Raw genomic sequence first — 16,618 nt, 5'->3', positions numbered from 1 at the left:
AAACCTTGTTGCCACTAGTCACGCTCCGAACAGTATATGCGTGAAGGCAGGAACAATGTCCTTCCTTTCCAAACTGATAAAGGTGTGAAGCAGGTATGCCCTTTGGCCCCAATATTATTTATTTTATACTTGTCTGATTTGAATTAATTTAGGTGGTGTGGGAAAGGGGGTAAACGTCCACAGTTTGAATGGTTTTAATTTTGAGTTTTTAATGTACGCAGATGATACCACTCTGATCAACTTAAATCCTGGTGACCTCCAGGAGATTCTTTTGTATGCTGAGGCATATTTCTCTTCCCATGGGCTAAAAGTAATTCGAGCCAAGACAACAATTCTGGTATTTGGGAAGGGAAAAGCTGGCTTCATATGGCACATTGAGGAGAAACGATTGAGGTAGTAAAATCTTATTGCTACCTCAGCATATTATTTGCAAAGAACAGACAATGGACAGAGCACATTGCAGCTATTGCAGTGAAGGCACCAACCAGGTTGGGTGGCCTTTTTAGAATCTCTCATATGTTCGGCAGACATATCCTCGATAAGTGTCTTCAAGTGTATGAAGCCAAGGTCTGCACCATGATGACCAATGGGAGTGAGATCTGGGGATTTGTCAATTGTAGCATCTTGAAGAAACTCCAGAAGAGAATAATGAAAGAAATGTGTGGGGCTTTCACAAGGTACACCAATGGCGTACTGCAGTTGGAACAGGGTATCGAATCTTTAGAGATAGGGGCAAAAATTAAGTTTGACAGTAATTTCTTAAAAGTCTGTGTGGTCCTACCAACAAAACCAAACATAAAGAAAGTGACCGGGGAAATCAGGGAATCCCTTGTAATTATTAAGTATCAATGGTACAATGAGGGAATTAAGTTACTGAATACATGGCAAATCCCTTATAGGGATTGTCCATCTAGTTGTATGCTTCCACGTTTTGTAAGCATGGTAAAGCGGAACATGAGGAGGTGGGACTTGAAGAGAAATGCCAGGATGGCATGTCTACTGCCCCCACTTGCTTCATTTAGAGCCCTTAAATACCTCACATATTGGGGTTGGGGAAATGTGCTCATTCAGATCCGGGCCCTGCAGAAGACTCATAATAATGACATGGTTGAATCTGTTACCGTTGAAGGAGAGAAGGAGGTGGGAGCAAAGAAATATGTAAGGAAATGCCACTGTATTCAGGATAGAGTTGAGGTCGTGGGTCACATTTTACTTCTTTGCCCACAGTACTTAGACTTGCAAAAACGTGTTTTTATTCATTATTATAAAGTGTTAAATATCAGATGTTACTGTGTTGCAATCAATTTAAGTATGGAGTTTAATGATGAGGAATTTTTGTATGACTTATATTTTAGAGCACTTATTAGAAGGGCATCCGTTTTAAATACTGAATAAGTTATGGTCAATTATAACATGAAGAGGTATTATTGTATGTATTTAAATTGAACTGTTTTGCTGCTAATGAAGAAATCCAAATGAAATAAAAGATTGATTGACTAGTCCTTCAAATTCTTAGTTCAGTATATTTAAGGACACATAACAATGAGACCCTTCATGTAGTGTTCACAGATGCCTGAGTCAGTTTCGTTTTTGGAAACACATGCCACAAAAATTAACAATATTTCTAGAAATCAGTGTACTGAAGAACAATGAAATATTTGAAGTAAACCACATATCACAATATTTACTTCCATTTGACTGGTATGAACACACCTGTTCCCAATACATTTACGTTTTCTTTCAAAGTTAAACACAGGCATGGTCCATACAGGCACATATTTCCCCACACATCAACAATGATCTGCCCCCTGCTCTGTGCTATGAGAACCATTTCACCAGCAGTGAGTTGGAGCGAAGTGCCAGGGGATTGAAGGGGAGAGTGTAATAAGCAACCTTCAGTAAATGACGCTGGGGTGACTGGCTCTAAATAAGTGCAAATAGGCATGACACCATGGGGTTGCAAATACAGTCCATTAATACATGGTGGGCTACTGGTCATGAGGGAACATGGTCCCCATAAGCTTTAGAGGGTGGCCAGGTAACCAGTTAGTGCAGCAGAACGAGACCATCAGCAGGAGAGAGAGAGAGAGAGAGAGAGAGTGAGAGAGGGAGAGAGAGAGACAGCAGCAGCATAAAGGGAAGTCTTCAATTACTTCCAGAACCTGAGGTGTTCCTGCTCAAGTTTGAGAGAGGCAGGGAAGCTGTTCCAGAGAGACTCAACAGCCGATGAGTGAAATCTACCTCCTCTCAGCTCTCTACCTAGAGAAGCATCTAACCCTAGGAGAGTTGGAGGTGGATTAGCAAAGGTCTTAGTGGTACATGGCCCCTTAAAGCCTTGTGAATAATGCAGAGGGTCTTGAAATTGATCCTTGTAGCTACCAATTGGAGCCAGTGCATAGATTTCAGGACTGGAGATATATCATCCCTTGGCTTAAGGTCAAGTACAAGTCTTGCAATCCTGTTCGGGATAATTTGCAGAGGTCGAAGAGTAGAGGCGGGCAGATTTCGAAAGAGATGTGTACAATAGTCCAGGCTAGACAGAACTAGAGCTCTTGAGACTGTGAGCTTCTGGGGGAAAGTGGCAAAAGGAACAATAGCACTCAGTAGGTGCAGCTGCTATTGGGACTTCTTAAAGACATCGGTAATGTGAGGACAGAAGGAAAGGGTGGAGTCAGAGATGACACCAAGGTTCTTTTACACACAGGAAGGCACAGGTACAGGAGGCAAGGAGGGCAGCCAGAGGGAAATAGGGTAAGCAGTAGCAGCGGTCCAATAAGAATGAGCTCAGTCTTACTGACATTAAGGCAGACATTGTTGGAGGGGCACCATTCCTGAACCGCATATACACAGTCAGCAATAAGCGAGAGAAGAAAGGATGCATCACACAGCTTGAAGTAGAGATGAGTGTCATCCGCATAACACTGAAAGTTAGAAAATATTGTCGATATTAGGTGCGCTAGAGGTGGCAAGTAAATGTTGAAGAGCCGCAGAGAGATATATGGTCCGTGGTCTTTAGGCTAATGATAAGTCTCACAGCCTTATTTCGAATTAGCTGGAGGGGGCCGAGAGAGAAAGTGGGTAGAGTAAAGAAGAGGCTGTTGCAATAGTACAGCCTAGAAAGTACCAGAGCTCTACAGACATTGAGCTTCTAGATAAAAGTGAGCGGGGGAGGATGAAGATTGTGCAAGCGTGATAGGCCCGGGGGATATTCAAGAGACACATACATATGTTCATTGCAGGAACAGGGTCTTAAAAGGGGAGTCTGGAGATACCGGGACTGCAGTGGCCATTTGGACAATAGTCAAAGGGCATAAGATACCTTTGAGGTTTTGAGGTGCACATGGTCTACCGTACCCTGAACGTCCCCATCCACCCGGCCCGCTTTTGAACGCACAAATCCCTGGTGCCAACTGCAATTGATACTGGAGGGGGGTATATGAAGATGAGGTGAGTGCCATAGGCTAATGCATGTGTTATTGCACACCATTGTGTAATGATACTCTTATATATTTGAACATGAAGTGCACTTACAAAACTTTCTCACAACTGTTTACCTTGAATTATTTTTAATATTTGTATTTAGTTTGGTAAGGTGGATATCAATGACACTACACATTATACTGCTGTGGTTGACATACTGGCTGCATCAATCCACGGTATTGTCTGCTATCACTGGGGAATTCATCAATAATGACTTGAACCACGCAAGCAGGTATTACTCCTTTGATGAACAATCCCATGCATCCACCATGTTAATGCAGGATATGCCACAAACCTGCACCACCTGTGTAACAGATACAGACATAAATTACTGGAACAAAAGCATTAATTGCAATTTTTTTATTTGCAGTACCTTTTCGTAAAACGTATTTTCAGTACCTATGTTTTGCGATCCACAAACAGAACTCTCTGGTCGATTTAAATTCAGCAACACAAATGGACTAAATTGATATGCTAATGTAACAATTAATCTTCTCTTTCAATTGTCACCAATTGTTCAAATCATTTACTTAAAACGACTCAGACAAGTTGTGTTTGCAAATGCTTGTCCTTCATAGAAATTTCACAAACAATCTTGACAACACTTACAGTGTCTCAGGTATAAGGCAACAATTGGAATACTGTGCAGGAATGGTAAAACTTACCATAAACACACACGTAGATCCACAAGAATTCCTTAAATATTTACGATAAGTAGTGGAATCCACAATCATCCCTATAAATGAAATATTCCAAATTTCATACACGTGCAAACGTACATGCACTCTCTGCAAGCATATTTCACAAGAGCAAATCGCTAATGAATGATTTTTATATGTATCCATACCAAATTCTGAATCCATTGCATTTCACCAGCTTCTGCAAAAAGCAAATAATAGCATATTATGGCCTTTTTCCAATTTAAATAATTGTTCTCCACACAAACAATGACAACAGCTGGCTGATCATCTTTTTTTTACTCACACACCCTTCCCAGCCCGTTTTTCCACCACCAAATAACCCCAAATGTGTTTTCCAAACTTTTCCCCCACATCGCTGTCTGCGGACAATGAGCGTTGTCCACGAATTCAACATGGCAGGCGTTTCCATAAATCTGTTGCACTACATGCTTTTATGATTGGGTATGATATGATTAGTTATTTATAACACACTTAGTACCCATAGGTTTCTAAGCGTGGACCCAGAGATCTAAGTTGTGTTGCTCTGTGTCATCTTGCTTCCAAGACAAGCACATTGCTCCTGAGCTATCCTTCCGAAACAAATCAGTTATTTTCACAATCCAGTCAGTGGGTGCGTCTGTTGTCCCTGGATATCACGCCACCCTCTGGACCAATCGGAAGCCCATCCACAGACTGGACAGTGGAGTGAGTCCGCTGAATGAAACTAGATATCACACATATTTTAATACCATTTTTATTTGTTTTTAAAAAATAATACTGAACAGATTTGCACCAAATGTACAAAAGCACGCTTTCGTGACCAAGCCGCTGCCCCGCCAACCAATTTGGTGAAAATCTGTCCAGCTGTTTAGGCTGTAGGTGAGACCTATTTTTTTTCATTGCATCTATGGGAAAAAAACACATTTTGGGACCCCCCCTATAACTTTGGCCCCCTGAACGAGACCTTACCAAACTTTGCAAGATCAATCTGATGGGGCCATATACTTTTTGGGAAGAATTATGTAGTGATTTGTTCAGGGGGGCACAAAGTTATGAGCCACCCAAAAAGTGATCTTCCTATGGGTTAAGCACCCACCCAACACACATGACACAACTGTCACAAAGTGCACCATCACAAATGGAAACAGGCCACAGACAATCCCCTCACACACGGACTCTGAAGAAAAGAGTGAGCAAAAATATCCAACCTATACTAAAAGGACGTAAATGCATGCCACCAAAGGTGGGAACACCAAAAGCTCAAAACTTTGGTGGGATGCATTTCAGGGAATCTTAAAAAAGAAAAGAAAATGTGGGTGTTGCGGATGAAAGTGAAAGTGAACTTGTGCAGCAGGGACACAGCATGTCCCAGAAGGCAAGTAGTGTGTGCGTGGGGGGATGTTGGGATGGTGTTGGGGGTGGGGCTGGGGGTGTGTAGTGTGTGTTGTGGTGTGTGTTTGCAGGGCAAATAAATGCATGTTAGCATGGGAAATGCATGAACCTTCAGTGTTGCATAAATTTCCCATGTGAACTACTCTGTTGTGGACACATCTGCAACGGAAACATTTTGCCGATCCCGTGACACATCATAAGCAAAACCAACACAGGACTATCAATTTACCAGCATAACATATCATGCACACAGTACCCAACAGTGACAATGTCAGACAGTGATGAATCACCATAGCACAAGTGCCACAATTTGACATTGCCACCACACGTCCCCCTTCCATCATGAGAGTGGCTTTGACAGCTAAAGGGGGCATGGGACTGCATACAGCATGAAGTACATCAACAATGTATACAGTCAAGGTAATACATGAATAAGCTACATGGAATCATGCACAGTCAACAACATACTCACCAAAATGCAGTCCAACCATGCACTGGAGAAACCATCATGAAACCCCACTAGGGGTGTATACACATGTTGCACTTCAGACTGGCCACGGATATGACAGAAGCCCAATGCCTCTGTGTAAGTTACTGTCACATGGTGCCATCCTTGCGAGCCCATGGAAAGGGGAAGCAGGAGTGGCATATGTGTCCGGACCCCAGGCAACAAACACAAACAAGAGACAAGCCTGTATGGGCCCAGCCGGAACACACAGTGGATCCCTTCGGATACCACAAAGTACAACAATACCCAAAAAAGAAAAAAATAAGAAAAATGGCCATAGTTGACCCGGGGGGCTGAGGGGCACCCAGGAGGGGGGAGGTGCAGGGTGCATCTCAGTACCCACATACATTGATGTTGATACTAGAAAGAAAATACCCTCCATGGGCTCATGGTCTGCACAGCCCGACCTGAGTGAGAGATTTGTCATCGTTGTCACCCTCTGGTTGTACATCAGGGGATGTGTGTGGTACAGGTACCTGACCACACATAGCCCCAGCAATCCCCTCCATTGTAGAAGGCATGAGGGCCTGGTAAACCTGGTTCTGCAGGAATATGGCACGGAGGTCCCCATGCAGCACCTCATGTGAAACACGTAGTACCTCCTGCAAGGTCTCACGTGTAGCACAGAGTTATGCCTGCGAGCCCTCATGTGACAAGTGGACCTCCTCCTGGCTTGCATGGAGTTCAGCCAAGATGGTGCATTCCAGCTGCTCCATCCTCTGTTCAGCCCGTGTGGTCTGGCTCATCATGAGTTCAGCCAGAGTAGTTCTGTGGGAGGTGTTTCTTCCCTTAGGGCCTCTGCTTCAACAGCAATAGCTGTGCACCGAGCCACCAGTTCATCCTGGCGGGCCCTGTCAGAGGCTCCACCTGCCTATCAGGGGGGAGAATGTTATCGGCCACACATTCCATGCCTTGAGCCAACATCTCAATCTCTCCCCCGTGTTGCTGTGCAATGGCATACATGGCATTCTCCCACCCAGTGATACTCGTAGGCGCATGGCCACCACGTTGCTGGACACCACACCTGTTGGGCCCAAGGAGATATGGTCCTTATTGTGCTGGCACTGCCTGTGGCTGCAGGACTGCATTCCTTTGTCAATCTGCTGCCCCAGGAACAGGAGCAACTGGTGTTGAGCGTGACCCTGCACCCATAACCACCACAGGTGAACATTCCAACACTGACTGGCCTCTTGAGGGGTCTACTCCTACTGCAGGTGTGGCGGACAGAACAGCGTCCACTGCAGAATCACTCACCATCGATGGCATGGATTGATGAGCATCCGATTCAACATCAAAGTCAAGGAGATCCTCAGAGTAGTACCCAGAGGCAGCCCTGGACATGATGGCCTGAATCACCAAAGGATGTTTGTGGCCTGCCACACAACGACCACCACTTATGCATGGGTTGGTGACATGAACCATCCACCCTGTCTGCCATCTCCTCCTCCTCCTCTGCTTCCAGTACCTCATCACCTGTAACAAAATGAAAAAAAACACATGATCACACATGTCAGCAGCACATACCACACAAAGTCTGGCATGCATGCAGTGGCATTGAAATGGAAGGACACGCTGAAAGCAGACATGGGTGCATGTCAAATGTGAAGCCCACACATGTACTGCATGTTGCACATCACCTGCATCACACACAACCTTCGGGCAGGCATAGATTTTAGCCGGCAATGACAGATGACAATGAAGAGATGGCACGTAGCAAAGCAATGGCAGAATTCCCAAATAGCCACAGCATTAAGTTAAATAGAACTGTCCATGACACATGTGAAATGCATGTCAACATGCACTACAAAAAATAAATATAAAAAAGTACACATGTCACAGGATGCAACAACGCAAGTGCATTGAAATAGAGTGAAGGGAGGCACATGGATACATGCATGCCAGGTCACTTTGACATCACACAAGTGAATAGGCATGTTGAAGGGTGAAACATGGCTCAGAAGTGAGTGTGTGCAGTGCAAGTACATGTTTACAAACTCAACTGTCAACATAAACAAAAACGTAGTGATGTTAATCTTGTGCCATGATGGCAGTGTAAGGGCAAGTGCAGTCATCATGTGCAAAGTGTTGGCACTGGGTTGTAGGGATACAGTGAAACCCCCCCAACCTCCCTCTCTGTGGAATGGCAGGGATGCAGAGCATGGCTCTGAATGGCTGACCAGAGTACTGTGTAGTTGCAGACAGTGTTGGCAGGTGTCAATTGCATCCTCCCAGTCAACTGAGACTACAGCAGATGAGAGGGGAACAGAAAGCAGGACACATGAGGAACCATCAGAAGTACACCCATGCACACAGAAGCCACAACACCAGTTGGCTAGAGGCAGGTGTGCTGTAACAGAGGGAGGCCTGTGCAAAACACAGACAAGGACACCCTAAACATGTGTGTGATGAGGAAGTGACCCTAAGTGAGCATGAAATGGTTGACCAGATACCAGAGATCTAGTGCAATGAGTATCCTGCCATGGAACACTCATGTCCACTCTGAGCCTGTGCCATCTGCACGGTCCCAGTGAGACACCCTGCATCAATACACAAAGGATGTACCCCACAGTACAGGTTTGGCAGGGTTGCAGAGGGAAGTGTGTATGTACACAGGAATGCGGAACAGACCATTCCAGTAGTCCTACACGGAAATCACCAGTAGCATGGAGACAGTGAGCTGCAGGGTGGGAGGAGCCAAGGAAGCATGCCCGTGAGGAGGAGCAGCTTGCAGAGTGACCTCACATAGCCATCAGTCACTTGACAACATAGGCCGAGTGTTGAGTAGAACAACACCATAGGCTATATGAAAACATGTCAGTGAGCTTGAACATGGACAGAAGAGGCTGCTGAGTAACTTGCATGTAAGTAGGGTGCATGTGTGATGATGAGGACTGCCCCCGTGTGCAGCACATAGCCTGCATGCAGACTGCATCACAACAAGCACGCATAAGTCAAGCATTGCATGTGTCACACATGACACTGATGAATTCATAGCCTGAACTGGCAGTCAATCACAACACATCACACAAGCAAAACACATATGGGCTGGACACACACAAATCAACACTCACCAGATGTTCCATCATAATCTGGCATCTCCCCCACTCCCTGGATTAGTCCCTCATCGATGACTCTGCAGAGATTTCCTTGTGCGTAGCGAGTTCATCCTCCTCTTGTGGTGGCCCATTGCCAGTCACCAGAGTCAAGGTGTAATTAGAGGCCTGTTTTTGTTTTGCACAGCGTTGGAGGTCAGTCCAACGCTTGTAGCAATCGTGAGCTGTGTGCCTCTCAAATTCCATGGCACTCACACTTTCAGCAATTCACTGTCAGTGGACCTGACACTGAGCAGGCATAGTATGGCACACTGGGCCCACCAGCATATCGTGGTCATGTGCCGACACATAGCCCACAAGGAAGTCCAGTTCTTCTTTATTGAAAGACTTCTTCCTCGGTGTGCCGGAGGCCGGAGCCATGTCTGGGGTCCCAGCCTCTTGTGCAGAAACACATTTCCTCCTCTTGGCTGGGTGTGTGGACCCTGAGTGGCTAATGTCGCTCTGGTCAGTAGGGGCAGTGGCACTGGTGGACTGGCCAATGGGAATAGTCAATGGAATGTGGACGGAGGCCTGAATTGAGTCATTGGCTGCTGAGTGCTGCTGCCAGGAGCCAGCGGCACAACTGCCTCAGTGCCAAGGGTTGTGACCGACACAGTCCTGGCTGGCATACTGACAGCCGGGGTGGTGTTGGCTGCATATTCACCTGCAGCACCTACCACCGGGCTGCTTGGGGAAGCAGATGTCACCACTGCCTAGATGCATGTGCCTTGGTCACAACAACCTTAGACACAAGTGACTTTTCCTTCCTGACCTTAAAATCTGCCTGTACCAAGGTAGCCTGCACTGGCTGTCCACGAGGATGGGTGGTGGTTGCCACAGCTGCACCTGTAGCTTCCACTACCTGTTGGCCCATGCCAGCAGATGACGCTGGCTGTGGTGTCAGATGTACGCCAGAGATGTCTGCAGAAGCAGCATCTCCCTGAGCTGCTGGGGGTGCTGGCATGGCTGTCCCAGAATGTGGCTGCACATCCTACCCCTGTGGAACACCCTGGCAACATCCCCCTCTGCATCCATCTTGGCCTCGCCGGAAACCCTGGACTCCCTGGCCACCCCAGCCATGTGCTCCACCATGCCCAGCCCTGGGAGGTCACCCAGCTTTGCCGCCATTACCATTTGGTGGCCTCCAAACCATGGCACAGATTGACTATTGCCAATGGGAGGTGCATACAACAATTGTCCTGGCAATTGGGGTGAAGGGGCAGGGTACTTGATGTTAGACGCACCCCTGTGCTCCTGCAAGGCTGTCTGTGACCCCTGGTGAAAAAAGATGGGTCACGCAATGCTCAGGCCCCTCAAAAAAACTAAACAAACATGCACGAAACCCCCGGTAGCCCACATGCGTGGAATAAACCTACCGCAGTACGCTGAGGCACTTAGGGACACAAAAAATTAATACGAATGGAACACGCAGTCTACTCTGACCTCAAAAATAGGGTACGCGATACAGGTGGAACCACAGTGGGAAAAATAAGCATGCGTGACTCACCATCTGCCTTGCGTGAAAAAGAAAAACATGCAGGCAATTCCCCCACCAAAACAAGAAGTACGAACTCTAAGTGTAGTGAAGATATCGCGTGTGAACCCACAAGAAGAAACACACGCGGCAGTCTACATAAAAAGCACATACAGCAAAATACTGTCCCGCACAGATCTTTCCTGTCCCAAAGGCAATGCCCATGCGCGTAACGTCACTTACATGCTTAAGAGATAAGGGCCTTTCCTCGAATTTCACACTAACGCCCTGTTTTTTCACATGTGTAGTCACTCTGCATCAAGCTGGCCATGCGACTACACACAGAAGACCACGCTCCTGCCCAGAAGGCCATTTACCTGCCCCCCAACACCCCAAGCTGCCTCCTATGAGCCATCTGCTGCTGCCAGACAAGCCAGTGTGCCTGCCGTCAACGTGTCCTGCAATTTAGTGCCTGCACAGAAGAAATGGCCAGAGGTCCTGTTGCTGCGAGCACCTCTGCTGAAACAGAAGACTCCTGACTGCTGTATCATCGCTCCACAGCCCACAGCCCAGCCCAAGGACCCAGTTGCCCACCCACACCTGCCTCGGGGGTTGCCATATCAGAGCAAACACCATCTGGGACTAGTGGCAACCCCCAGTCAGAGAGGCAAAGGGCTGCCAGCTTCACTGCCAATGAAGATGGGATCCTGTGGAGCAGGTCCTGGGGCATTATGATGCCCTCTTCATGACATTGTGCATCGACAAGGAAGGACGGAGAGGGATCTGGTCAAACATTGAGGGTGCCATTAACAAGCAGGGGGTGGCATCCAGCGACTACCAACACGTCCGGAAGCACTGGGAGGACTTCAGGTCCAGGACCCACAGCAAGGCCGGAGAAGTGGGGTGCTGGGACCAGTTGAGCAACATCTAGAGAAGGGTCCTGGAGCACATACGCCCAGCACTTCACCACCAGGTCCTTGAGTTGCAGACCCATCTGGTGTTGAGTGGTAAGTGTCCATGTGTTCTTGCCCAGCATAGTGCATGTTGAGGTGTGGCAGGAGTGTGCACCTCGGCCGTATGTCTGGGATGCCTCGTGAAGGGATGTCTGTGTGCAGGGACATGACGGTGCTGCATGTGAGTCCAGTCAAGCGTGTTCCACATCAATGGTGTCTGTGTTGCAATGCATGATGTGCACCCGCATGTGACGACGCACACATGTTTACATGCCTGTGTCTGTACTCGGCCATGTTTGTAGTGTGATACATGGATGATTAGGTCACCCTCATGGACGTGCATGGTGTACATGTGCGTGTGTCTGCGTGGTGAGTGTGTGACTGGGAATTGCCATGGATGCATGACACATGTCCATCTCGATGCATGATTGACTGATGCGGCACAGTTTCCAATGAGTGCTCTGTGACAGGAGGTAGACATGGCCAGATGCATGGCTGTCCGGTGGTGTGTGTGATTGTGATGTGCATGTACCATGATGCATGTAAGGTTCAGCCCCCCTTCTGATATTCCCACAGTGGCTTGGATATGGATGCAAATGTCTGTTGCACGAGCCATGCTTGTTTGTCGGTGTGTGTTATTTTCACTGACAAGTGTGTTATGGAGGGTGACGATTGTTGTGACGTTTGACAGTGCCACTCATGTGCATTTGATTTGTGGCTAGCACGCTACTGTTCAGTACCCTGATGCTTGTGTTCAATGTGCCCCTATCTACAGCAGCGATTGTGTAAGAGGGCGGAGACGGCGCTGTGAAGCAAAGCGGCGGGAATGCCTCCACCAGCTGGAGACGCAAGGCCCAGTCACCCTCCTAGGTTATATCCTCATTCGGGAATGAGGGGCTGTTGCCGCGTCCACGGATCAGGCTGCAACTGCCGAGGGGATGCACAAGAGAGCGAGGTTGGACGTGGGCTTCTCGGCAGGAAAAGGGGCAGGTGAGACCCCAGAGAGGCAGGACAATGCGGAAGATGGTGCACAGGCATCCAAGTCGGTGGTGGTTGAGAAGGAGGAGGGGGCCACATCAGACCCGTACATGGTGCCCAGAGGGGGTGATGCCACCGGTGCAAGTGGTGCAGTCCAGGGGCAGAGGCAGGAGGCAACGCAGGTCGCTGCAGAGGGACTTGTGCCTAATCCTGTCCCTGAAACTGAGACTGCATCACTGTGCACCGGAACGGATGCCTCAGTCCAGGCCCATCTGCAGGTAGAGGAGGAGTCCACGGCAACTGACATTCCTCTACCTGCGGACGAGGAAATCCGTGACAGGGTTGAGCCCTTTCTTGCTAGTGTCACAATGCGCACGCGCGTCATTCGTGATGATGTGCATGCTTCCTGGCAGGACCATGCACATCATCACGGCAGGTGTGTGCCATCCTGAACTGGCTAGGATGACTCATTGTCGGGGTTTCCTCCATGTGCTGGGCACTCTTGCAACCCCCTCTTCCTCTACACCAACTATGCTCCAGTCATCCTCCATGCCGTCTTCCGGCCCAGATGCCACCAGGGCCCCCTGTCGACCTGCCCCAGCCATCGCAGCCAGGCTGGTGGAGATCCCATCCCTGCCACAGTCGGGAGTCAGAGGTTCAGCAGAGGTGGTCACCTGTCCTGCAGCCTGTCGCTTTCATGGGTTCCCATCACTCCAGTGTCCCTTCAGGCGCCCGTCCCTCCAACCCCCCTACTGCCCACTTACCATCACGTACTCAGACAGGGTGGCAGCAGCAATATGGCATTCATGGGTGTCTCATGCCGAGGAAAACGGGCACGAATGGTCATCCACGGTCTTTGCAATCGTTTTTCCATTGGCAGCTACCTTGCCGTTTTTCAACAGCTCGCCGTAGTCTCTGGCACGGTGTTGTTCCACGTCACGTGACTAGGAAGAGGCAACCAACTGTTAACAACACGGAACACGTGACATGGAAGCACTTGGAGGGACGTTCGTCATGTGGCACCGGGGCGTGTATCACCTGACAGCATGGCGCAGTTATAAACAGCGAGTAAACTCTTATACGCTGCTTCACAGCTGTTTTTCTTTAGCACTGTTTGGCGTTGCTTCTCATCTTGTTCTTGGTAACGAACTATGGACTGCTCAATGGACTCCTTTGTCTCACCCTTGGATTACGTTCTGCTTCGTGTTGCTTTGGTCCTGCGACTCCTGGCTCTGCTCACTGATTCTCCTTTGGATTGTCCCTCGGATTTGGTTGTACTTTTTGGTTACTGACCTCAGAACATTCTTGGATTGCTTATGGATTGCCCGCTCCAGTTATTGAACTCATTCAACCACAACTTGCACAGGTGTTAAAGTGTACTTTATTCCAGAGTGCCGATCCTCATGTTCCACCATTTGCTGCTGCCTGTCACTCACTGCAGGTGTGGGAACTCCTCCTGCCTTGTTTATTCAAACACAGGGTAAGGTTTGTCATTCCACCCCTCTTCCTCCTAGGTAAGCTTTGTAGTGATATAACCATACGTTATATGTGCTGCCCGCCTTTATCTTGTTGTACTTTACCCTTGCTTGCTTTACAGCAGTCGGGGGGTTTCCGGCGTTCCTGGTTCCTGCTCCTTCGGCACTCAACACCTGTGGCCTCAAGGGTTGCGCAGGGAGTTATTTTCTCTTCTCCCTGTGCGACGCTTGGGGACGGAGGTTCCCATAATCTTCACGACCATCAAGATATCACATCATCCCAGCAACAGGATCCCTGGCAATGGATTTTGTGCAGGCACCTTCGAGAAGGGCACATGCCCAACGGCCCCGGGGGTGGACATCTTCACAGAGGCCGTTGTGGTGGCACAGGCAGATGACATCAAGGCAGCAGCAGGCTCGACGAGAGAGGCATCAGGACTTGGGGTCAACTACAGGAGCAGGCATCGGCCAAAGGGCAGGAGGACTCTGGACAAAGTGTGTCTTCAGTGTGGCAGCGAATGGGCTGGCAAATAGGTGCAGAGCGGCGGCGGGTAGAGAGGGCCCGGCTCACCATGGTCAGGGCGGAAAACTCCATGCAGTGGGCAGAGAGGCGGGTGGAGTTCCTCGAGGAGACTGGCAGGGAGTTGGTGGGGAGCATGGTGGCGTTCCCGCAAGCCTTCAAGGATAGAGCACAGTCCCGCCTCCGGGCTATAGACATGGAGTTAGTTGATGCCCTTGTCAAATGTCACGTGTAGCACAGAGTTCTGCCTGCGAGCCCTCATGTGACAAGTGGACCTCCTCCTGGCTTGCTTGGAGTTCAGCCAAGATGGTGCATTCCAGCTGCTCCATCCTCTGTTCAGCCCGTGTGGTCTGGCTCATCATGAGTTCAGCCAGAGTAGTTCTGTGGGAGGTGTTTCTTCCCTTATGGGCTCTGCTTCAACAGCAATAGCTGTGCACCGAGCCACCAGTTCATCCTGGCGGGCCCTGTCGGAGGCTCCACCTACCTATCAGGGGGGAGAATGGAATCGGCCACACATTCCATGCCTTGAGCCAACATCTCAATCTCTCCCCCGTGTTGCTGTGCAATGGCATACATGGCATTCTCCCACCCAGTGATCCTCGTAGGCGCATGGCCACCACGTTGCTGGACACCACACCTGTTGGGCCCAAGGAGATATGGTCCTTATTGTGCTGGCACTGCCTGTGGCTGCAGGACTGCATTCCTTTGTCAATCTGCTGCCCCAGGAACAGGAGCAACTGGTGTTGAGCGTGACCCTGCACCCATAACCACCACAGGTGAACATTCCAACACTGACTGGCCTCTTGAGGGGTCTACTCCTACTGCAGGTGTGGCGGACAGAACAGCGTCCACTGCAGAATCACTCACCATCGACGGCATGGATTGATGAGCATCCGATTCAACATCAGAGTCAAGGAGATCCTCAGAGTAGTACCCAGAGGCAGCCCTGGACATGATGGCCTGAATCACCAAAGGATGTTTGTGGCCTGCCACACAACGACCACCACTTATGCATGGGTTGGTGACATGAACTATCCACCCTGTCTGCCATCTCCTCCTCCTCCTCTGTTTCCAGTACCTCATCACCTGTAACAAAATGAAAAAAAACACATGATCACACATGTCAGCAGCACATACCACACAAAGTCTGGCATGCAAGCAGTGGCATTGAAATGGAAGGACACGCTGAAAGCAGACATGGGTGCATGTCAAATGTGAAGCCCACACATGTACTGCATGTTGCACATCACCTGCATCACACACAACCTTCGGGCAGGCATAGATTTTAGCCGGCAATGACAGATGACAATGAAGAGATGGCACGTAGCAAAGCAATGGCAGAATTCCCAAATAGCCACAGCATTAAGTTAAATAGAACTGTCCATGACACATGTGAAATGCATGTCAACATGCACTACAAAAAATAAATATAAAAAAGTACACATGTCACAGGATGCAACAACGCAAGTGCATTGAAATAGAGTGAAGGGAGGCACATGGATACATGCATGCCAGGTCACTTTGACATCACACAAGTGAATAGGCATGTCGAAGGGTGAAACATGGCTCAGAAGTGAGTGTGTGCAGTGCAAGTACATGTTTACATCCTCAACTGTCAACATAAACAAAAACGTAGTGATGTTAATCTTGTGCCATGATGGCAGTGTAAGGGCAAGTGAAGTCATCATGTGCAAAGTGTTGGCACTGGGTTGTAGGGATACAGTGAAACCCCCCCAACCTCCCTCTCTGTGGAATGGCAGGGATGCAGAGCATGGCTCTGAATGGCTGACCAGAGTACTGTGTAGTTGCAGACAGTGTTGGCAGGTGTCAATTGCATCCTCCCAGTCAACTGAGACTACAGCAGATGAGAGGGGAACAGAAAGCAGGACACATGAGGAACCATCAGAAGTACACCCATGCACACAGAAGCCACAACACCAGTTGGCTAGAGGCAGGTGTGCTGTAACAGAGGGAGGCCTGTGCACGACACAGACAAGGACACCCTAAACATGTGCGTGATGAGGAAGTGACCCTAAGTGAGCATGAAATGGTTGACCACATACCAG

The sequence above is a fragment of the Ambystoma mexicanum genome, chromosome 3p (assembly GCF_040938575.1).
Source record: "Ambystoma mexicanum isolate Mex_15411 chromosome 3p, UKY_AmexF1_1, whole genome shotgun sequence".
Classification (NCBI taxonomy): Eukaryota; Metazoa; Chordata; class Amphibia; order Caudata; family Ambystomatidae; genus Ambystoma; species Ambystoma mexicanum.
This window is presented reverse-complemented; position numbering follows the sequence as displayed.